The sequence below is a fragment of the Giraffa tippelskirchi genome, chromosome Y (assembly GCF_054371585.1).
Source record: "Giraffa tippelskirchi isolate mGirTip1 chromosome Y, T2T-mGirTip1v1.2.pri, whole genome shotgun sequence".
In the NCBI taxonomy this organism is placed as follows: Eukaryota; Metazoa; Chordata; class Mammalia; order Artiodactyla; family Giraffidae; genus Giraffa; species Giraffa tippelskirchi.
Window position 1 is genome coordinate 6,136,003 of NC_137290.1, and position 24,553 is coordinate 6,160,555.

The 24,553-nt window shown below is 48.4% G+C and overlaps 1 protein-coding gene across 9 annotated transcripts in view; it reads left to right on the forward strand.

The window, feature by feature from the left end:
* LOC145537845 (F-box-like/WD repeat-containing protein TBL1X) overlaps positions 1-24,553 on the forward strand; it is a 247,994-nt gene that overhangs the window by 48,873 nt on the left and 174,568 nt on the right. For 4 of the 9 annotated variants that reach the window (XM_081568790.1, XM_081568786.1, XM_081568793.1 and 1 more), the window contains exon 2: positions 11,132-11,258. The exons of the other annotated variants lie outside the window; for them this stretch is intronic. The gene's annotated coding sequence lies outside the window, so the exon portion shown is untranslated. The remainder of the gene's footprint in view (positions 1-11,131; positions 11,259-24,553) is intronic. 9 annotated transcript variants of the gene reach the window in all.

The following is a 24,553-nucleotide window of genomic DNA, read 5'->3' on the forward strand; positions in this document are numbered from 1 at the left end:
TGTTGGCCATTCCCTGGAACCCGGCATCGAAAAATACCGAGTCCGGAAGTTCTTGGATGGTTTTGTTGTGTGTGTGCACGTGTGTGCTGAGTCGCTTCGGTCGTGTCCGAGTCTTTGCGACCCCATGGACTGTAGCCCGCCAGGCTCCTCTGTCCATGGGATTCTCCAGGCAGGGTTACTGGAGTGGGTTGTCATGCTCTCCTGGACCCAGAGATTGAAACCTGCATCTTCTGTGTCTCCTGCATTGGCAGGCAGGTTCGTTACCACGGGCACCAACTGGGAAGCCCACATATCAGGATGTGACTTGCTGAAATTCACTCATGAAGGAAGTGCCGGGAGCTAGATTCTGATAAGGCTATATGTCAGGGGAAGGTACTTCCAGTGGCCCATTTTGAAAACCCAATTTTTACTGGGACGCTTGGCCACATCCAGTGTTTAGCCTGAGACTTTGTTCCCTGGGGGCAGAGCTGCGTAGTAGCATCGGAGACTGTCCAGACCATGATGTTGAGAATATTTATCGTCTGTTAGGAGACACAGGCCACCACCGCTGTGAGCAATGTGTACAGCTTTCTGGGACGCAGAAGGTAAAGGTGGTCTTTTTGTTGTTCTTGTGTCTCTTCCAGTTTTATTGAGAGGTGATTGACGTAGAGCACTGTATAAGTTTAAGGCGTGTAGTTTCTATACACCATTTAATCATGACCACAGGAAGTTTAGTGAAGATCCATCATCTATAATCGATACAGAGGCTTTTCTGATGGCTCAGTGGGTAAAGAATCCGCCTCCAATGTGGGAGAGCCAGGTTCATTCTGTGGGTTGGGAAGATGCCATGGGGAAGGGCATGGCAGCCCACTCCAGTATTCTTGCCTGGAGAACCCTGTGGACAGAGGAATCTGGCGGGCTACAGTCCAGGGTCTCACAACGAGTCAGACTGAGCTACTAAGCATGCAATAGATGCCAAAAAAATAAAAAGAAAAATATTTTTCCTTGTGATGAGAACTCTGATTTGCTCTCTTAACTTTCATGTGTAACATACAAGCAGTGTTAACTGCAGTCACCATGGTGTACGTCACGTTCCTAATATTTACCTAAAAAACTGGAAGTTTGCACTTTATGACCACCTTCATTCAGTTCCCTCTGCCCGCCCAGCGCTTGTCTCTGGTAACCAGAAATCTGATCTCTTTTTCTGTGACTTTGATCATCTGTCTGATTGGTTTTGAAGTTGTAATTGACCTGTCGTGCCGGGTCTTTTCCAGACTCAGGACATAGCGATTCAATCCCTGGGGGAAGTCTGTAGTTACCGGCTGTCACTGTACAAAGATGTGACGTTATTACTGACTGTACGCCCCATGCTGTACGTTTTCCATGCCTGTGACCCACTTATTTTGTAACGAAGGTGTGTACCTCTTCAAGACCATCCCAAAGAAAAAGAAATGCAAAAGGGCAAAATGGTTGTCTGAGGGGGCCTTACAAATAGCTGAGAAAAGAAGAGAAGCTAAAGGCAAAGGAGAAACAGAAAGATATACACATGTGGATGCAGAGTTCCAAAGAATAAGGCGAAATAAGAAAGCGTTCCTCAGTGATCAATGCAAAGAAATAAAGGTAAACAATAGAATGGGAAAGACGAGAGATCTCTTCAAGAAAATTAGAGATACCAATGGAACATTTCATGCAAAGATGGGCTCAATAAAGGACAGAAATGGTATGGACCTAACAGAAGCAGAAGATATTAAGAAGAGATGGCAAGAATACACAGAACTATACAAAAAAAGATCTTCATCACCCAGGTAACCACGATGGTGTGATCACTCACCTAAAGGCAGACATCCTGGAATGCGAAGTCAAGTGGGCCTTAGGAAGCATCACTACGGACAAAGTTAGTGGAGGTGATGGAATTCCAGTTGAGCTATTTCAAATCCTAAAAGATGATGTTGTGAAAGTGCTGCACTCAATATGCCGGCAAATTTGGAAAACTCGGCAGTGGCCACAGGACTGGAAAAGGTCAGTTTTCATTCCAATCCCAAAGAAAGGCAATGCCAAAGATTGTTCAAACTACTGCACAATTGCACTCATCTCACGTTACCAAAGTAGTGCTCAAAATTCTCCAAGCTAGGCTTCAGCAGTACGTGAACTGTGAACTTCCAGATGTTCAAGCTGGATTTAGAAAAGGCGGAGGAACCAGAGATCAAATTGCCACCATCTGCTGGATTATCGAAAAAGCAGAGAGTTCCAGAGAAACACCTACTGCTTTATTGACTATGTTAAAGTCTTTGACTGTGTGGATCACAACAAACTATGGAAAATTCTGAAAGAGATGGGAATACCAGACCACCTGACGTGCCTCCTGAGAAATCTGTATGCCGGTCAAGAAGTAACAGAACTGTACGTGGAACAACATACTGGTTCCAAATCGGGAAAGGAGTACATCAAGGCTGTATGTTGTCACCCTGCTTATTTAACTTATGTGCAGAGTACATCATGAGAAACGCTGGGCCAGATGAAGCACAAGGTGAAATCAAGATTGCTGGGAGAAATATTAATAACCTCAGATATGCAGATGATACCACCCTTATAACATGAAGTGAAGAAGAACTGAAGAGCCTCTTAATGAAGTGAAAGAGGAGAGTGAAAAAGTTGGCTTAAAACTCAGCATTCAGAAAACTAAGATCATGGCACCTGGTCCCATCACTTCACGGCAAATAGATGGGGAAACAATGGAAACAGTGAGAGACTTTATTTTTTTGGGCTCCAAAATCACTGCAGATGGTGACTGCAGCCATGAAATTAAAAGACGCTTGCTCCTTGGGAGAAAAGCTATGGCCAACCTAGAAAGCATATTAAAAAGCAGAAACACTACTTTGCCAACAAAGGTCTGTCTAGTCAAGGCTATGGTTTTTCCAGTGGTCATGTATGGATGTGAGGGTTGGACTGTAAAGAAAGCTGAGCGCAGAAGAATTGATGGTTTTGAACTGTGGTGTTGGAGAAGACTCTTGGACTGCCAGGAGGTCCAGCCATTTGCGATGCTGAATTTCTAGCTGGTTGAAGGCAGGTCCCCCTGCAGGTGTGATGCTTCCAGATTCCTGTAGGAGCGTGTGCCTGAGTCTGCTGTTGTGTCTGACTATCTGCCCCACGACAGTCGGAGCCACGCTGGTTCCAGGGCTGAGACACCCCGCCCTGGGTTGCAGGCACTGCGCATTCTTGGCTGCACCAGACAATAGCAAGAAGGGCTTAGGAGCGACTCTGGGTGGTACCCTGTAGGAAACCTCGATTCCAGAAGCTTTTCCTCTTCCAAGTGTGGATGAAGAGGTTTTAATGTCTAGAAACGCAGTGATTTCAAAACACGACCCAGGACAGAATGGGAAAAGCTCATCAATGTGGGGAAAGCATTTATGAATTCCTCCCCTCTTAGAAGACTTAAAAAACCTTAAAAGGGTGATTCTGAGAAAACCAGCACCAGAAGGGTCCTGTTTATAGTTGTCTTTCCAATGAATGTGTGTTTATAAGCCAGATGTTTTCTTTAATGGAATTGAGGTGGTCTTTCCCCTCCTCCTCCTCCATTTCTTTTGTTGCATAAATAGCTTCTGGGTCTGCTTGTGAGTTCACCAAGTCAAGCAAGATTTGCTTTATTACCTAATTTTTATTGTGTGTTCCAGCTTGCCTGCTTCTAATAAATTGGCAGAAATTACGAGTTGCCTTAAATTTTGCCAGCAGGATTTAAAAGCAATGAAAGCAAATTCAGTTATTACATTCGACATTATCGTCGGGGTAAATTATAGTTTAAAATTCAATTTATACTAAATCCTACACTTTAATGAACAGACCACATCACAGATTTTTTATGTTCTTACATTATCCACGGCTTTAAAGCGGTAGAACAGTGGTGTTTTGTTTTTTTTTTTAAGTCCTATATGTTTTCTTTCCTTCCCCTATCCCTTCAAAAGTATTTACGTTTTTCTTTCGGCATAGAGTGAGAAAATCCTACCGCTTCTCAGTTTGAAGGAATAATAGTTTGTCTTTCCGTCACAGATGTGCGTGTATCTGGCTTGACTTCAACCCATGAAAGCTTAACATGTAACCGGAGAAGCACGTCTCTGGAAGTGTTCCCAAATGTGTCTATTTTCGAATGGCACATTTTATCCTTTCACCTTCATTTGTACCTTCTCATCACATTTTGAGATGTATTCAGTTATAGAGATAGCTCCACTTCTCAAAGGGCCTCCCAACTGGCTGAGTGGTAAAGGATCTGCCTACCAATGCAGGGAGACATGGGTTCTATCCCTGGGTTGGGAAGATCCCTTGGAGATGGGAATGTCAACCCACTGCAGTATTCTTGCCTGGAAAATCCCGTGGACAGAGGAGCCTGGTGGACTATAGCCCGCGGGGTCACCAAGAGCTGGACACAACTGAACACCAAATACCAGAGGCAGGTTTAACTGACCCAGGTGTGGCCCAGTTTGAAGAATGATAGTGTGTATTGAAAATGAAATTAAAAGATGCTTGCTCCTTGAATGAAAAGCTATGACCAATGTAGAGAGTGTATTAAAAAGCAGAGAGCTTACTTTGCCAACAAAGATCCGTATGGTCAAAGCTATGGTTTTTTCCAGCAGTCGTGGATGGAGTTGGACCATAAAGAAGGCTGAGCGCTGAAGAATCGATGCTTTTGAACTGTGGTGTTGGAGAAGACTCTTGAGAGTCCCTTGGACTGCAGGGAGATCCAACCAGTCCATCCTAATGGAAATCAGTCCTGAGTGTTCATTGGAAGGACTGATGCTGAAACTCCAATCCTTTGGTCACCTGATGTGAAGAACCGACTCATTGGAAAAGACCCTGATGCTGGGAAGGACTGAAGGCGGGAGGAGAAGGGGACAACAGAGGATGAGATGGTTGGATGGCATCACCAACTCGGTGGCCATGAGCTTGAGCAAACTCTGGGACTTGGTGATGGACAGGGAAGCCTGGCGTGCTGCAGTCCCCGGGGTCACAAAGATTTGGACACGACTGAGCAACTGAACAACCAAAGTGTGTGTTGAGCGCTTGGGAGGTCTGAGAAGTTTGGTTGGCTACTGCTTATTCCCTCTCAGGGAATCCTAATAACGACCTTCCTGTTATGATCCCATTATACAGGTGAGAAAAGAGAGGCTTAGAGAGAGGAGCAGTATTCCACCCAGACACATCTGTTGTTCTTATTTATAGGGGACAGACGGATCATGAACTTCCTTCCCTACTGCTTTTTCTGTCCACGCTTTGGAGCGGCCCAAAGCCTGAGAGAGCGGGTGTTAGCTGGCTCTGACTGCCGTAACTTAAGTGCTGCAGGCTGGGCTTCTTGAAGACATTGATTCCTCACTGTCCTGCAGGCTGGAGTCGAGAGATCCGGGTGTCCTCAGAGTTGGTTCCCCTTCATGCTTCTCTCCTTCGTGTGTGGGTCCTGTCTCGTCCCTGTGTGCTCACGTGGTATTCCCTCTGTGTGTGCGCGCGTCTGCGTCCTGATAGGTTTTTCTTACAAGGACACCAACTCATATTGGAGCCATGCCCACCCTGATGATGTCGTTTAACTGAATCACCTCTCTTTTAAAACACTCCGTCTTCACCTGCTGTTCTTCAGGAAAGTGTTCTGATGTTAGGGAGCTAGGTTAGGAAAACAAGTGTGGAAACACTTTGCTTTCCTTCCAAAGAGAAGACATGCTTCCCATTTCCAGGTGTTGAGAAAATGCAGTTTTCTAGTTCTGACCCCAGAAAAGAGCTTCAGCGTGCTCTCAGTTCCTCTCTGGACATTCCAGATGCTCATTCGGTGACCCTTGGGTCAGGACAGTTTCCAAGGCATAAATGGACTCCCTCGCACACAGTTAGACCCAGAGTAAAGATGTGGTGACGGTTTGGTATTTATGCGGTATTTTGAGAACATGAAGTTCAGGGGTGTTGAATTAGCAGCCCAGAAGGATCGGGTTGCCAGGAATTCAGACAGTGTCTCTGCCTCTGGCTGTCATAGTTGGGGCTACGGTTGAGTTCAGCTGACAGTGTTACTTGTTTAGAAATCAGTTGTTGTTGAGCCTCTTTGTCACGTGCAACGCTTTTGCGACCCCTTGGACTGCAGCCCACCAGGCTCCCCATTCCATGGAACTTCCCAGGCAAAAATGCTGGCGTGGGTTGCCATTCCCTTCTCCAGGGGGTCTTCCCCACCCAGGAATCGAACCTGCGTCTCTTGCATTGGCAGGTACCTTCTTTACCACGAGCCACCAGGGAAGCCCCTTACAAATCAGTAGACCATCATTAATGCCTAGTGCTTAGTACTAGGGAAAACATGCTTTATAGTCTCCCTGTTTGGATATAAGTAAGTTATTGTTGTTCAGTTGCTCAGTTGTGTCTGACTCTTTGTGACCCCATGGATTGCAGCACACCAGGCTTCCCTGTCCATCACCATCTCCCAGAGTTGGCTCAGACTCCTGTCCATGGAGTCGGTGATGCCGTCTAACCATCTCATCCTCTGTTGTCCCCTTGCCCTCTTGCCTTCAGTTTTTCCCAGTCTGTATAAATGTGCACGTGTACTCAGTTGCTAAATCGTGGACTCTTTGTGACGCTATGGACTGTAACCCACCAGGTGCCTCTGTCCATGGGATTTCCCAAGCAAGAATACTGGAGAGGGTTGCTGTTTCCTCCTCCAGGGAATCTTCCCGACCCAGGGATCGAACTCAGCTCTTCTGCATTGACAGGCAGGTTCTTTACCACTTGAGCTACCTGGAAAGACCAGTCTATACTAATAAGTACATCTATATAAATAAGTCTCTATATAAACTCTGCACCTAGGCGCACCTATAGATTACTACTGTGAAGAGTATTTAGAGGGAGTTGTTTTATTGTAACTGTGGGCATGGGAGGTTTTAAAGGGATGTAAATTTAACAGACCAGCAGTAGCGTATTGATGAGAAAGACAGGTGACATTGGGATCTGGAGGCACGAATGTTAAGGTCCTGTGGTTTGTTCTCCAAGTGTTTTTGAATGATTCATTTTTTTACATGGGTTGTCATTTCCTGCTCCGGGGATCTTCCCGACCCAGGGGTCGAACCTGGGTCTCCCATGTTGTAGGCAGACACTTTACCGTCTGAGCCACCAGGGAAGTCACTCTTTACACTAGAATGACTTGAAACTGATCGGCCTGCGTTAGCCAGTATGTGCCTCAGCACCCTTGTATACCAGTGAGATATCCAATTGTGGCATGATTGTTAAGGAACGCTTGGTGACCTGAAGTGCACAGTAATAGGCATTTCTTATCCCATGAGATGGTTAGATGGCATCACCGACTCGATGGACGTGAGTTTGAGCAAGCTCCGGGAGTTGGCGATGGACAGGGAGGCCTGGCTTGCTGCAGTCCACAGGGTTGCAAAGGGTCGGACACAACTGAGCCACTGCACTGAACTGAACTGATCCTGTGATGGGTTCAGGAGTGTCCTCTCTGTCTGAAAAGTACCGTCTGCGCGAGGCGTTACAATGGTCATTGTGTGGCCATTACATAACACTTGTCACATTCTAAGTGTTTCGGGCAGCTCCTGTCTGGCCAAGCGTGGGAATCCAGCACTCTTGATCACGCGGTGTTGGTGTCCTGTTGCCAATAACCAGGGCAAGTTAAGTAAGCCCTGTTCGGCACACACAGGTAACAATTATGAAATCATTTGCAAGGAACCTGAGCGTACCCGTTGACCCAGCAGCCTGGTTTGCGTCGCCGTAAAAGCAGAGGGCAGGCAGCTTGCCCACCAGCGTGGTTCATTTAACCTCTCCGGGGAGCAAGCATATAGCTGTGGACTGAAACAATTTGGAGGTCACAGGCTACTCATCGAATGTCACCATAAAGACCCTTTCCGGCTATCACACGGAGGCAATGGCTTTAGTTTCTCTTCTGCTTGAAGGGTGAGTGCCATCTCGCTTGGAACAGAAAACTCAAGTGCAAAAAACCTGTTCCCAGATGTCTTTCTCTTAGGCTGATTCTTCCTGGAGTGGTTCTGAGCCTCTCCTCTGCTGCTCTTTCCTTTTCAGTCTTGACGTCATTAATTGCTCAAAGGTCAGTCCGCTGATCCCTTCCCGAGTTAGCAAAGGCCTTTGAGGCGATCCTTTGGAACTCGTTTCGTCTGTGGGGGCTTCAAAAGCGCTGATTCTGAGCGGAGGTCAGTGTGGGGGCTTGGAGGGGGACCGGGGGGAGCGTCTCAAGGACCTTGGACCTTCGCTGGTTGAGACACGTACCGTCTTGCCTGATCTGTGTGTGTTAGTGCCAGAAACCTCCTGGTGTCTGTGTTCGGGGGTGTGGAAGACTTTGCTGTCAGAGGTAATTTTGCTTTCGGTTGTACCTCACTCTCCATCCCTGTGTGCTGGCGGCGGTGGTGGTGGTTTAGTCGCTAAGTCGCGTCCGACTCTTGTGACCCCGTGGACTGTAGCCCACCAGGCTCCTCTGTCTGTGGGCTTCTCCAGGCAAGAAGACTGGAGTGGGCTGCCCTTTCCGTCTCCAGGGGACGTTCCCTACCCAGGAATCGAACCCAGGTCTCCTGCATTGCAGGCAGATGCTTGACCGACTGAGCCATGAGGGAAGGCATACAGTAGATGCTTAATAAATCCCTGGGGAGTGACTGGAAGGATGACCTTGACCCGCCTGCGGTCTGCACCATGTTGTGAGGGGATCCAGCTATGTTGAGGACCATTAACCCTAGATCTTTGTTAATTTTTGTTTGTTTGTTTTCAATCTAAGAAAAAAATTTTATTTTTGCACTATATGGGGAGCGGGGTTGGTGGTCTTAGTTCCCCGACCAGGGGTTGACCCCTCCACGGCCCCTGCATTGGAAGCATGGAATCCCAATCACTGGACCCCCAGCCAGGGAAGTCCTTGATCCTTGTTAGCTGATGCTGCTCCTGACCTTCAGGACCGACTCCCCGGAAACCTGAGACCTCTGAATCTGTTCAGGGTGCTTTGCCTCGGTCCCTCTGTCCTGCTGTGACGGAATCTTAATGCCGTAAGCTTATTGCTGTTGTTCGGTCACCGCAGAGCACTCAGGAGAGGTCCCTGTGCTGTGTACAAGGTTCTCATTACCTGTCTGTCTTATACAAAGAATCAGTAGTGTGCACATGTCAATTTCCATCTCACAGTTTGCTCCCACTCCCATTCTTGCAGTTTTGGTTTCCTTCTCCTCTCTTTTCCTTTGTTGTTGTTGAGTTGCTAAGTTGTGTCTGACTCTTTGCCACCCCATGAATCGCAGCACGCCAGGTTTCCCCGTCCATCACCATCTCCCGGAGTTTACTCAGACTCATCTCCATTGAGTCGGTGATGCCATCCAACCATCTCATCCTCTGTCATCCCCTTCTTCTGCCGCCTTCAGTCTTGCCCAGCATCGGGATCTTTTCCAGTGAGCCAGCTCTTCGCGTCAGGTAGCCAAAGTATTGGAGCTTCAGCAGCAGCCCTTCCAATTAGAATATTCAGGACTGATTTCCTTTAGGATGGACTGGCTGGATCTCCTTGCAGTCCAAGGGACTCTCAAGAGTCTTCTCCAACACCACAGTTTGAAAGCATCAGTTCTTTGGCGCTCAGCCTTCTTTATGGTCCAGCTCTCACATCCACACAGGGCTGCTGGAAACAACATGTGTGCTAAGCTGTTTCAGTCATGTCCGACTCTTTCCGACCCCATGGGCTGTAGCCCACCAGGCTCCTCTGTCTGTGGGATTCTCCAGGAAAGGAGACCGGAGTGGGTTCCCATGCCCTCGTCCAGGGAATCTTCCTGACCCAGGAATGGAACTCCTGTCTCTTACATCTACCTGCATTGCTAGACGGATTCTTTACCATTAGTTTCACCTTCTTTTGGAGAAGGAAATGGCAACCCACTCCAGTATTTTTTGCCTGGAGAATTCCATGGACAGAGGAGCCTGGTGGGCTACAGTCAGTCCCTGGGGTCACAAAGAGTTGGACGCACTGAGTGACTAACACGTGCCACCTTCTTTGGCTATGCAGCCTGTTGGGCCGCAGTCCATGGGGTTGCAAAACAGTTGGACACGACTGAGCGGCGAAATACCATAAACCGGCTGCCTTATAGACAACAGAAACGTCTTTCTCGTGGTCCTGGAGGCCAGAAGTGCCCTGTGTTGCAGGCGCATTTGTTGGCTGGTGAGAGCCTGCTTGCTGGTTCATAAGACGGTCGTCTGCTTGCTGTGTCTTCACTGCTGGAAGGGCTGACGGAGCTCAGTGTTGGGGGGGGTGGTGGCGAGTTCATAAGGGCGCTCCTGCCCTTCTAGAGGACTCCACTCAAGTCCTGTCACCTCCCGCAGGCCCCACCTTCCAAGTTTAATCATCACCTTGGGGCGTGGGTTTCCACGCATGGGTTTGGGGGAAACACAAGCGTCCAGTCGTAGCAGGGATCAAATAGGCAAGAGACGTCTTTGATGATGGCCCGTCAAGTATGCGCTCTCATGACGGACTTGCCCAGTAGACAGACGAATGGAACCTGTTAATTACCCAGCGCAACCGGTTCCCCGATTCACAGGTCAGGCGAGGAGTTGTGCAACCTTGCTGTGCTGGTGGTTAGTGGTGATCGAGGTGAGAACACCTCTTGAATTCAACTTCTGATGGCCCCATAGAAATGAGAGTTCTCATTCTTTATTTTTTTTGGAAGGGGGAGTTGCATTTTATTAAATTTTTTTTTTTTTAATTGAGGTAGTGTTGATGGACAATACTGTGTAAGCTCAGAGTTCTTATGCTTTTAAAAAAGACAAGGGTATCCGATATAGTTCCTTCTTGCCATCTTGGGAAGGTCACACGACAGATGAGGGACGTGTGCGTTGGTGACGGTGCGGGAAGATCGCTGTAACTGGAGACGGTGGTGTGTGTAAGTGTGGTGGTGTTTGCTCGGGACTCTGCACATGTGAGAGATCTGAGTGAGGGCCACCGGTTGGGGTGGACGCAGGTCCAAGGCAGGATGGAGGAGGCAGGACAAAGTGGGGCCATTTGGGTGGTTCTCGGGGGTGTTTAAAGGGAACAGAGGAGCTTGGACTTTCAGGGGGTGACGTTCATGGGATCCTGAAGGCCCACGCTTGGAGAATGGAATATACTGTATAGAAAGAGGGGAGACCACCAAGTGTTGTGTTTGTTTTTTTTTTTTTTTTTGCACAGAGAAACGGGCACACCAAAAGCTGTACCTAAAATATATACAGTGGAGTATCACTCAGCCGTAAAAAAGAATGAAGTAATGCCATTTGCAGCAACGTGAATGGATCAGGAGACTGTCATACTCAGTGAAGTAAGTCATTCAGAGAAGGAGAAATAAGGCGTGGCATCCTTGATAGGAGGAATCTTAAAAGAAATGATACAAATGAACTCATTTACAGAAGAGAAAGAGACTCAGAGAATGAACTTATGGTTACTGAGGGGAAGGATGGGGGAAGGGACAGTCAGGAAGTTTGGGATGGACATGGACACACTGCTGTATTTAACATGGAGAACCAGCAAGGACCTGCTGGACAGCACAGGAAGCTCTGCTCAATACTCTGTAATAACCTGATGGTTCCCAGGGGGAAGGATGGGGGAAGGGATAGTTAGGGAGTTTGGGATGGACATGGACATACTGCTGTATTTAACATGGAGAGCCAACAAGGACCTGCTGGACAGCACAGGGACCTCTGCTCAACACTCTGTAATAACCTTACGGTTCCCAGGGGGAAGGATGGGGGAAGGGATAGTCAGGGAGTTTGGGATGGACATGGACACACTGCTGTATTTAACATGGAGAATCAGCAAGGACCTGCTGGACAGCACAGGGAACTCTGCTCAACGTCTTGTGGCAGGTTGGATGGGAGGGGAGTTTGGAGGAGAATGGATACACGTATGTGTATGGCTGAGTCGCTTTACTGTCCACCTGAAACCATCCCATCATTGTTAATTGGCTATACTGCAATATAAAGTAAAAAGTTAAAAAAAAATAAGTCTACATGAGAAAAAAATGATCTGAGAGTAACGTGTACGTCGAGTTGGTGCCTGTTCCCTGTGCGCTGAGTCCATGTACCCCCATCCTACCCTAAGTTAAGTGTGTTTTTACAGTTTAAAGAGCCGTAGAAAAGGAGCAAACAGCTACATGTAACACATGCGATCCCCAAAGCCTGCGATACTTGTTAGGAACGCTTGGCCCTTCGCTCAAGTAGTTGCCGAGCCCTGTTGGGTTGGAAAGGGCAAGAGAACCTGGTGTTTCCTATAATAAGAGGAAGTTGAGCTAGTGTGTAGTTAGCTAAGGGCCAGGGGTCCTTTGGAACCAAAGATGTGGACAGGCGAGAAATAAGAATGGAGACTGGCCCAGGACAGGCAGGGGAGAGTGGAATCAAGAAGCTATGTCGGCAGGGAGCCACTCTGGGAAAGTGTTAGTCGCTCAGTCGTGTCCGACTCCTTGCAACCCCATAGACTGTAGCCTGCCAGGCTCCTCTGTCCTTGGGATTCTCCAGGCAAGAATACCGGAGTGGGTTGCCATTCCCTTCTCCAGGGGATCTTCCCGACCCAGGGATTGAACCCCGGTCTCCTGCATTGCAGGAGGCAGATTCTTGACCGTGGGAGCCATCAGGGAAGGCTGATTTTTTCTTTGAGACAGGGAGCAGGAAGACTCCCTGTAGGAGGTGAGCTTTGGGGTGTAGAAGATGGCAGTGGGGACTCCGTGCATCACACCGGGGTCTGGGGTGAAGGGAGCTGGCCCCATAGCAGCATGGAGCTTTCTGCAGCCTGTGCTGTGCAGAGCAAAGTCCCGAGGCAAGTGGCGTTTGTGTATGTGGGTGAAACGTCACACGTTTTGTCAACTGGTGACGTTCTCCGTAAAACCACATGCTCCTTCGTCGTCCTGGGAGACGTTCAGCGGTCCAGGACGTCTTGATGATTTTTGTTTATGAGCGTTTGGAGCGAGGACCTGGCATCAGGTGAACGGCTGTTGGGTAACGCTTGCTGAATGAACGAATAAATGAGTGAGTGGGTCCCGGATGGCACAGTGGGCCAGTTAAATATAGGGAACATCCCTTTTCAGTCACAGCGGTCAGGGCAGTTCCTCAGTCAAGTAGCCATTACCAGAGTTAGCAAGAAGTTTGTGCAGGGGTGGAAGCCTTTGGTCACCTCTGCCCCTCAAGCTGTTCCAGCCAGGCCAGTGAACTCCTGAGATGGGCCTTGTCGGACAGAAGGACTGAATTGTAAATTTTGTTTATACCTTTTTCTGGGTAACAAAAATAAAGAGAGCAAAGATCACCATTTTAACCATTGTAAAATGTTGAGTTCTGTGGCTTTCAGTTTAGTTCCCAGCCTTTACCATCATTCATTTCCAGAAGCTTTGCACTGGCCCAAACCAACTGTCCCCATGAAGCACTAACTCCCCAGCCTCCCATCTCCCAGAGCCTGATCTTCCCTGTTCTACTTTCTGTCTCTCTGGATTTGACTGTTCTGTGATGAGTGGAATCACACAGCATGTATCCTTTTGTGATGACCTTACGTTCGCTTGGCGTCCTGTCTTTGAGGGTCGTTTCATGTTGGAGCATGTGCTAGACTTCCTTCCTCTTGAGGCTGAAATCACATTCCATTGCCTTTCGAACGCTTTCCAACTGTGGTGCTGAAGAAGACTCTTGAGAGTCCCTTGGACTGCAAGGAGCTCCAACCAGTCCATCCTAAAGGAACTCAGTCCCGAATATTCATTGGAAGGACTGATGTTGAAGCTCCAATACTTTGGCCACGAATGTGAAGACCCAACTTGCTAGAAAAAGACCCTGATGCTGGGAAAGATTGAAGGCAGGAGGAGAAGGGGAAGACAGAGGATGAGATGGTTGGATGGCATCACTGACTCGATGGACATGAGTTTGAGCAAGGTCCGGGAGATGGTGATGGACAGGGAGGCCTGGTGGGCTGCAGTCCGTGGGATCGAAAAGAGTCGGACACGGCTGAGTGCCTGAACAACAGCAGCAGTATTCCATTGTGGGTATATGTCACATTTTTTTCTACCTACTCATCCATCGATAGATAACATGGCTCTTGTCTGCCTTTTGGCTACTGTGAATAATGCGGCTATGAACGTTAAGTTAGTTTATACTTTCGTTTACAGAGTCACCGGGGCGTTTGTGGGGCTGCTCACAGGAGTGGTGGGTGGCATGGTGGAACCTGGAAGATTAAAAGCTTTGGAACGGGTGTGCGTTTTTTGTGATCAGGAGCAGCCTCAAGCTAGGAGTGTTTGAGATGGTGGGGAGTGCATCTGTGATCAGGTCATGAGCGTCCAGGGCCGTGGAAGGGTGGAGACACCGACTCAGGAGTCCCAGTGTTAACCACGTGGGCGTTTCTGCCATGTGTCTGAGGATTCAGTTTGTTGTTGAAACGTAAAGATTATGGAGACCAGAGATTAGGTTTACTTTGTCTGGCTTGTGTTCTGGTTTTTTTTTTTTTTTCCTTCTTATTCCCTCAAGGGTCCTACCTTTGCGATGGTGAGGCTGCTCTAGGTTTGATGGTTTCTGTCTGGTTTATGGGACTTTTCTTGCAGTAAAGAGAAGGGTTTTGAAAAGAATTATTTAAAAATTTTTTTTAAAAAAATTTAGGGCTTCCCTGGCGGCCCAGGTAGTAATGCGGGAGACCTGGGTTCGATCCCTGGGTCGGGAAGATCCCCCTGGAGAAGGGAATGGCAACCCACTCCAGTATCCTTGCCTGGAAAATTCCATGGACAGAGGAACCTGGCGGTGACAGTCTGTGGGGTTCATGACCTTTGTGACAGTCACACTGCTGATCTAGTTTTACTCGTTGCTGTCTGGTTTGTGGGACTTTACTTGCAGTAAAGAGACGGGTTTTGAACATAATTTTTAACAGTTTTTTAAATTTCTGTTTGGCCAGCGCGGGGTCTTCATGGCTATTTGCAGGCTTTTTCTCCAGTGGCGATGACGGGGACTGCTCTTCATTGTGGTTGGCGAGCTTCCCATTACGGTAGCTTCTCTAGTTCTTGGAACACAGATCCTAGAGCTCAGGCTCAGTAGTTAGGGGGCTTTGCACCCTAACTTAGTACACCTTAGGGTGCTTAGGGTGCACAGGCTTAGTTGCCCTGAGGCGTGTGAAATCTTCCTGGACCAGGGATTGAACCCGGGTCCCGTGCATTTGCAGGCCATTCCTAACCACTAGGACCCCCGGGGAAGGGTCCCTGTCATGAAGAGTGGATGGGATGTTTTTGTCTCTGTCTCATGCTGCACCCGTTTCTTCAGTGGGATTTGCTCTTTTGTATTGTTTGTTGTTTGGGGAGGGGTGTGAAGCGTCCAGACCCCGGAGCGTGTTGAATTATCTATGGATGACCATTTGGGAGGTACAGGTGGCCGGGGGAAGGTTGAATGCTTGAGTGCTTCGGTGTATGTGCCTTTGGGAGAACCCGACCTGGGGCTATTCCGTCTGTACCGGCCAGACCATCTGCAGCAGGGTGGAGGGAGGCGGGTACACGGAGCGTGTGTGGTCTACAAACTGCAGGGCGTGTGGTGCTCAAACAGGAGGGCTGAGGAGGGGCCAGGTTAGGGTTAAATGTGGGGGAGACGCTGATAAGGAGGAGTTAGAATGTTGATCTCCCTTATAGCTCAGTCGGTAAAGAATCCACCCGCAACGCAGGAGATCTGGGTTCGATCCCTGGGTTGGGAAGATCCCCTGGAGGAGAGGAAGGCTACCCACTCCAGTATTCTGGCCTGGAGAATTCCACGGACTGTATAGTCCATGGGGTCGCAAACAGTTGGACAGGATTGAGCGACTTTCACTTTTTCCTTACCCTTCAAAGATCTTATTAGAGTGGCTCCAAAGAGGAAAAGGATAGATTCTTGGGGTGGGGGGTGGTGGTGAAGAGGAATGTCTGGACACATGTGAACTCGCTCCAATGCACGGAGCCCTCTGTGTGACGTTCATCACGGCACTGAGGTCCCACGGAGGCCGTGGGTGTCCTGGAAATGGCATGGTCTTGTCTGGAAGGTGACCTGGGTCCGGGTGGATCGAAGCTCTTCTGTTGCATAGGTATGGCGCCCTGTCAGGGTAACCTCTAACTACCTTGGCTTTTCAAATCAGGAGAAAGGAGTTGGCAATATTTATTTCCTAAGGTGGTTGTGTGAGTTCAGTGAGATGCCGCAGGTGAAAATGCGGGTGCGTGGACACTTGGGAAAGGTTAGTTTCTGTTGGACACAAGGGTCATCTTCTTGTGGCCCCTACACTCTGTTTCTTTCTTGTGACTAATTTAGATTCTTCTGGAAAACTGGGCTCTGGTGTCACCTTGTTCACGGGGTGTCTCTCTCCCACCCAGATGGTGCTTTCTGGTGTGTGTTTTTTTTTTTTTCCCCGCCCCGGTCTGTGTTTTCTAATACACCTAGGGCAGTCTGTTACGGCACTGCTGTGTTGTCTTGTGATGGTCTGTAGATATATCCCTCTCTCTTTTCCCACGACACTGCCCTCTGTGTTATGGCCAGGCGTCTATCACATTCATCGTGTGGTCCTGCCCCTCGCACAGAGCCTGACACGCCACGGGTACCCAGGCAGACAGGCGAAGGCCACGTGGTGGAATCGTCTCCTCCCAACCCTTGTAATCAAATCACCCGAAGGGCACGTCCCAGCAATCGCAGGTGATCCTCACAGGCTGTAGGCGGAGAGTTAGGGCTAGACTGACCTGGTGGGCTCCAAAGGGTGCCCAGGGGGGATAGATTTGGTTTGGGGCGGAATCCTAGAAGACCTCCGTCGCTGGCAGCGGAACAGGGTTTTTGCGCATGGAGGACAGGCGGTCCTTGTAGCTCAGGGAGGAAGCAAGAAGCAAAGCCTTGGACCCTGTGGACAGAGATCGCGCGGTCCGTTATCAGCATCGTCATGATCCCACTGTCAAGAGCTCACACGTGCGGGGCGCTTACCAAGGGCCAGGCAGGGGGTTGGTGATGGACAGGGAGGCCTGGCGTGCTGCCGTCCATGGGGTGGCAAAGAGTCGGACATGACTGAGCCACTGAACTGAACTGAAAACTCAGGATTTGGGTTCTGGAAGGTGGAGTGTACTAGATGGGTTATCAGGACAAAGAATGAGGCACGGAACGCAAGTTACAAAGAAACGACTCTTGGGAGGCTCCTGAGTCATGGGACCCAGGCCTGCTGGAACCTGATCAACACATGTCAGAATTAGCCTCCAGTTAAAATAAATAAATTAAAAAAACACAAAACACATTTCAGAGAACGTGGTCAGAGCCAGGCTGGCAGCCCAGACTATCCAGTGCCCTAATTAAGGGCTGCTGAAACTTGTTCTGTTTACGAGAAAGACCAGGTCATCTGACCCGTGGAGTCAGCGCGAATCTGTGAACTGGAAAGGCCCCGTTTCCGGCAGTGTGACTCCTTCATTGAAGATGAAATCGTCTGGCGGTGTGTTTTTTCCTCCTCAGAAAGTTCATGAGGGTTAAATTAAATCCTTTGAGGGAATTGAGGCCCGAAGTAATTCCCCGTTTTGTTGCGGATTTAGAAAAAAAGAAAAGAAAAAGCAAAAAATTTTATGTTAACAGTTGAGAAAGGACAGTTAATTACAGACACATCGAAATTCAGTGGGTTGGGCAGCATTTCTTTTCCCCATAATTTTTATTAAAGGTTAAAGTGAGAGAGAGGCTGCTTCTGCATTTACGAATGCTTGCCATGTTGTTTAGAAAACCCTCCAGTTTAGAGACAAGCCCCAGGGACTGTTACTTTTAGTTGGGTCTAACATATTGTTTGTGTATTTCTCTAAAGGAAGCATTGTTTTTCCAAAGAATGTTAAAAAATGCTTTTTCTATCAATCTAATCAAGTATGAATGCAGCATTGGTTTTCTCCTAATTCCTAACTTTACTTCTCCTTTGGACATAAAGGCAGAATGTCCTTTCTGTATAAGGCATAAGCGTAATAGCAAATGGAGAGAGAATGTCACTCGCCAGGATAAAGAAGGACCTGGGGAAATCAAGCAATATAAGAACGAAGCCAAATCCAAAAAAAAGGAAAGACGTGTTTGGTGGAATTGAACTATAATTAGCTGTGCTAATTCTGTTTTGTAGACGTGAATGATTGTAAGGCCATTGTGATGCAACTCAAGTCATTCTTGAATTTTTTTAATTTATTAAGCGTGCGGCAGCTAATGGGGGACCCTCAGTGGAGTGAGCCTGAGCTCCTAAGGCTAGATTTGGCAATTCAATTCTGTCTCTCTCAGAGAAAAGAGGTTTCTGTCTTGCTTCTTGGAACCCCGCATGGGCAGATTGAATTTGGCCCAGAGACGGAGATGAGCCTCGGGGTGGATATCGTCAGACGGAGCTGCCTTAGAAGGAAGCGGGGAGAAATATTGCAGAGGAGATTTAGCAGTTGTCGTGGGTGAGAGTTTATTCTCTGGGCTTTGTATGTATGGGTTATCGTAATGCTGTTTGGGAAGAGCGTGCATGTGTGCGCAGCCGTGTCCGACTCTTGGTGACCCCCTGGACTGTAGCCGCCAGGCTCCTCTGTCCATGGGATTCTCCAGGCAAGAATACTGGAGTGGGTGGCCATTGCCTCCTCCAGGGGCTCTTCCCCACCCAGGGATTGAACCTGGGTCTCTTGCATTGCAGGCAGATTCTTTACCACTGAGCCACCCGGGAAGCCCAAAAGGCTGTCCTTTTTGTTTTGAATGTATTGGTTATAGTAATGCTGTTTCATTAACTTGAAAATTTTAAAATTCAGAGTACTTAGCGTGTGTGTGAAACGCAAAAGCGCTCTCTCTCTCATAATCTCACTTCCCAGAGTAACCGCCATTGATAGTTTCTTGTTGATTCTATCTTAGTGTTTTCCAAGCAGTTATAAGCATGTATGTTGTGTGTACTTTATTTACCGCTTGGTTTTGAACAGAAACAAACCTGTCAGTAAAATACACACACATATGCATACATACGGGCTTCCCTGATGGCTCAGCGGGTAGAGAAAGGGAAAGGGAAAGTCGCTCAGTCCTGTCTGACTCTTTGCGACCCCGTGAACTGTACAGTCCGGGAGATTCTCCAGACAGGATTACTGGAGTGGGTAGCCTTTCCCTTCTCCAGGGGATATTCCCAAACCAGGGATCGAACCCCGCTTTCCCGAGGGTCAAGAATCCGCCTGCAATTCAGGAGACAAAGGAGACAGGGATTCAATCCCTGGGTCAGGAAGATCCCCCCTGGAGGAGGAAATGGCAGCCCACTCCAGTATTCTTGCCTGGAGAATCCCATGGACCCAGGAGCCTGGCGGGCTACAGTCCATGGGGTCGGCAAAGAGTCCAACATGACCGAAGCGGCTAACACGTGCACACATATCTTGGACATGTTGGTATGCCAGTGACATACATCCGTTTGTAGATCAAGCGAGCGTCCAGCAGGGTTCCTGGTTTTAAACAACCGCATCAGTTCCTGCCTAACGTAAGCCAGACTCATAGGAACCGAAGAAGGTCAATGAAACCGGTCTCGGAAGCAGAAGGAATCAAGGACTGTCTGCAGAATCGAGAATTCTCACCCTGGCAGGAACTCCGTGGCCTGAATATCGTCACGCCAGTGTAACCACGGGTAAAAGAAACTCCAGTTACGTCTCTGTTCTTGAGTCGGTCCCTCAGGATTCAGTGGACGTGTGCTTATGCATGTGGGTGTGTGCCCTTGCATATTTCATTGGCGGAACCAGAGTCGTGTGCCATCTCTAGGCTTGGCACGTAACTGTTTTTGGCTTCTGAAGTTTGGAAAAGTTTCTGATAATTTGATGTGATAAATGGTAAAAATTTGACAAACGATTTGGCACGTGAGAGAAATTCTGTGAAAGAACTTCCTGCAGGCTTGTAGCTTGTGGCTTTGATAGGTTCCGTCTTTGTTTCTTGTCTGCCATCATGGTATTTCAGTTCAGTTCAGTCCAGTCGCTCAGTCATGTCCGAGTCTTTGCAACCTGTCCATCACCATCACTCGGAGCTTGCTCAAACTCATGTCCATCAGTAGGTGATGCCGTCCAACCATCTTGTCTTCTGGAGTTTCAGCTTCAGCATCAGTCTTTCCAGTGAATATTCAGGACTGATTTCCTTTAGGATGAACCGGTTGGCTCTCATGCTGTTTAGATTTTATTTATTTTTTTTGCTTCACCTGGCAAGGTGTGGGATCTTAGTTCCCTGACCAGGGCGCACACCCTGGTCGGGAAACGCACCGAGTTTTAACCACTGGAACACTAGGGAATTCCCCCACATCTTATTCATGATGTTATATCTGGCATTGTGCACTGTGTTCTAGTGTTGGATAATTTGTCCTAAAACAGAGTATTTCTGGAAGGCATTCTTAAACCAGCACGGCCAGCAGTAACACAACCAGGGTGGGTATCTCAAGATGGCCCTGTGTCCCCTCATCCTCTCTTACCCAGTAGAGAGGGTACAGCACTTAGCTCATCACTGGTGGTCGTTGTCGTTCAGTCACTCAGTTGTGTCCGACTCTTTGTGACCCCACAGACTGCAGCATGCCAGCCCTCGCTGTCCTTCACCATCTCCCAGAGTTTGCTGAAGCTCGTGTCCATTGCGTCGGTGATGCCATCCAACCATCTCATCCTCTATCATCCCCTTCTTCTCCTGCCTTCAATCTTTCCCAGCATCAGGGTCTTTTCAAATGAGTCAGCTCTTCACATCAGGTGCCCAAAGTATTGGAGCTTCAGCTTCAGCATCAGTCCTTCCAATGAATATTCAGGACTGATCTCCCTTAGGATGGACTGGTTGGACCTCCTTGCAGTTCAAGGGACTCTCAAGAGTTTTCTCCAACAGGACAGTTCAAAAGCATCAATTTTTTGGTGCTCAGCCTTTATGGTCCAGCTCTCGCATCCGTACATCACTACTGGGAACAAACCGATGGCTTTGACTATATGGAACTTTGTCAGCAAGGAGATGTCTCTGATTTTTAATACACTTTCTAGGTTGGTCATAGCTTTTCTTCCAAGGAGCAAGCATCTTTTAATTTCATGACTGCAGTCACCATCTGCAGTGATTTTGGAGCCCAAGAAAATAAACTCTGTCACTGTTTCCACTGTTTCCCCATCTATTTGCTATAAAGTGATGGGACCGGATGCCACAATCTTAGTTTTTTTGAATGTTGAGTTTTAAGCCAGCTTTTTCACTTTTCCTCTTTCACCTTCATCAAGAGGGTCTTTAGTTCCTCCTCGCTTTCTGCAATGAGAATGGTATCATCTGCATATCTGAGGTTGTTGGTATTTCTCCTGGCACTCTTGATTCCAGCTTGTGCTTCATCCAGCCCAGCATTTCTCATGATATACTCTGCATAGAAGGTAAATAAGCAGGGTGATAATAATGCAGCCTTCACGTACTCTTTTCCCAATTTTGAACCAATCCGTTATTCCATGTCCGTGACATTTTGAATTTTGTCAGTGATAATTTGGGAGAAATCTGTTTTCTCTGTTGTTATATATAATCTCTACGTCACATTGTCAGTTTTGCCCTTCGGCTCACCAAGCTTCAACTATTTCCTGTCTGGCCCTTTCGAGAAAGATTTACTGACCCCAGATGTACAGAATCAGGTGTTGGGCATTGTGCATACTCGTCTGTTGTAAAAGCCACTCATGTTCTTACGCTTTATGACTGGGAGTCAGAGGACTGGTCCACTTCCTTCTGCACCAGATGGACTCCTCGGGGACAGGAGTTCTGTTGTCCCCTCACTTCGTGATGCTTTCAGCTGCCAGTGGTTTCTGAGTATGAAGTGTGTGTGTGTGTGTGTAGGGGGGCGGTCCATTGTAACTTCCACACCTCAGGGTCTGGACCTAGTTTTGTGCAGCCATTCTTTCCTTCTGGAAGTTTGGAGACGAAGATGATGAGGTTGATCCCTCTCTGCTTGGGTCCTGAAAGCAGCACTTTTATCCAGTTTCCAATGTGGGGTGGAAGCCTGGAGGAGTGGTTGGAACAGATCGCACAGTACTCTGAGGATTCAGGGCAGGGTGGTGGGCAGACAAGGCCCGTTCCCCAACTCTGTTCGAAGCTGGAGAGGTCTGTCTTAGAAATCGTCTAGAACCCTTTCTCTTCCGATCACTGTCGTTTTCAAGAGGAGCTGTGGAGGCCTGAGATCTCAGAAGTGCTCCCCTCTGATCATGCCCAAGACTCCGTGCCATTAGTGGATGGAGGGAGGGCCAGGAAAGAGGTAGACAGAAGCGTGCAAATTTGTATGGGTGTTCCGGATAGAGGAAAAAGGACTGGCTTTTATGTAGACTCTGTTCCCTGGCAATCCATTTCATTCTCTCTCCGCCAGTTGGAGGAAGATAAAACAGTCATTTCAAGGTAATATTTGTGTCACCTACAAAAATCTTGGTCAGGTGAGGGAAAGACGGAATCTGGGATAATATGACCATCTCCCGAGTTCTCTCCCTGATTGCAGGCTTTGGCGTGAAACTAATGAAAGAAGGCGACTTTGATTTGTGTTAGACTCTTCAAAGTCATCTCAGTAAAATAGTCTTTTTTTTTTTTTTGCATGGCAAAATGACTTCTAAAGCTTTCCTTTGTAAGAACTTACATCCTCATCTTTTTAACTGAATGTCGATCAACACAGTGTTAGGCAGAATTTATTGCATTTTTAAGACCCTTCCAAAGGAAATCAACCCTGAGTATTCATTGGAAGGACTGATGCTCAAGCTGAAGCTTCAATACTTTGGCCACCTGATGTGAAGAACTGACTCACTGGAAAAGACCCTGATGCTGGGAAAGATGGAAGGCGGGAGGAGAAGGGGACAACAGAGGATGAGATGATTGGATGGCATCACTGACTCAATGGACATGAGTTTTAGCAAGTTCCAGGAGATGGTGAAGGGCAGGGAATCTTGGGGTGCTTTAGTCCATGGGGTTGCAAAGAGTCAGACAGTACTGCGAGACTGAAGAGCAAAAGGAAGGTGATTTCGATGGTAATGCATAATAATCTGGGAAAGTAGATTGCTCTGGCTTCAAGGACCGTGAACGCTTTAGGTACAGGCCACACCCATCCTGGGGACTGTTCTGTAGTTTAGAGCCGTGGTTCTTAGCCGGTGGTGACTTGTGTTTCCCAGGGCTCATCTGGCCGTGTCTGGAGACGTCGTCCCAGCTGGGGGTTAGGAGCAATGTTCTTGAGTTCTGTTGGGTGCAGGCCAGGGATGCTGCTTGACAAAGCCTCAGTGCCCACAAGAGCTATCATTACCGAGACCGTGTGTGTGTGTGTGTGTGTGTGTGTGTGTATGCGTGCGTGTGCTCATTCAGTGGTGTCTGACTCTTTGCAACTCCGTGGACTGTAGCCCGCCACAGTGTGTGTGTGTGTGTGTGTGTGTGTGTGTGTATGCGTGCGTGTGCTCATTCAGTGGTGTCTGACTCTTTGCAACTCCGTGGACTGTAGCCCGCCAGGCTCCTCTGTCCATGGGATTCTCTAGGCAAGAACACTGGAGTGGGTTACCATCCTCTCCCTCCAGGGGATCTTCCCGACTCAGGGACTGAACCCACGTCTCCTGCATTGGCAGGTGGATTCTTTACCACTGAGCTGCCTGGGAAGCCGTGAGTGTATGAGGCCATGTCCCAAAAACTGTCTGCTGGGTGACAGCAGGGACTGCAGGTATCGCCAAAGTCTTTCTTCTTCAGCTGTGCAGTCCGGATGGGAAAGGTCACTTTCCCCTCGACTGTGGACCTTAGACACAGTTCTTGCGATACAAACAGCGAGAGGAGATCTGGAACGTCCTTGGGACGTTTCTGAGCAGAGCAGCTGTGTTAGGTCAGCTGAGAGAAGCAGATGATGGCTTGTGAGTCTGTTGAGGCTTCTGGAGTTTGTAGTTTTGGGGGTTTGCAGGCAACGTAGGGGGTAACCGTCCACAGAGGTTTCTCTCAGGAACGTGTGTGCAAGCTCAGTCCACTCAGACGTGTCCGACTCTGTGCGACCCCCTGGACTGTATTCCATCAGGCTCCTCTGTCCATGGGATTCTTCCTTCAGGCAGGAATCCTGGAGTGGGTTGCTTCCAGGACACCTTCCCCGAGTCTCTTCCGTCTCCTGCATTGACAGGCGGACTCTTGACCACGGAGCCACCTGGAAACCTCCCCGACTGTTAATAGTGCTCATCTTGAGAAACTGGACTGCGGAGTGTTTCGGAGCCTCACTTCATGACTTTTAAAACATGACTGTTTAAACTTTATTGTCCATGCATACACACATGTGCACGTACACAAGTGTGTGCACTCACGCACCCACGTGGGCACACACAGACAAAGGACCCTGTCACTGTACACAGGACGTGTGTCGTGGGACTGGACCCCGATACCTGGTTTTAGTGCCCAGCATTTTCCCCAGGCGATTGTAACTTCCCGTGCCTGCTGCCTGTATCTGGTTGATGACCTGTGTGGCAGTGATATTAAGACCACAGGACCTCGTGTCTTTTTCTGCTCAGGAGTCCAAGGTAGAGTTCATCTCATGTTTTGAAAGTATAGTCTGCAAGATTTAATTTTTAGTGCAGCAGATTTCAGTGGCACCCCACTCCAGTACTCTTGCCTGGAAAATCCCATGGACGGAGGAGCCTGGTGGGCTACAGTCCATGGGGTTGCTAAGAGTTGGACGCGACTGGGT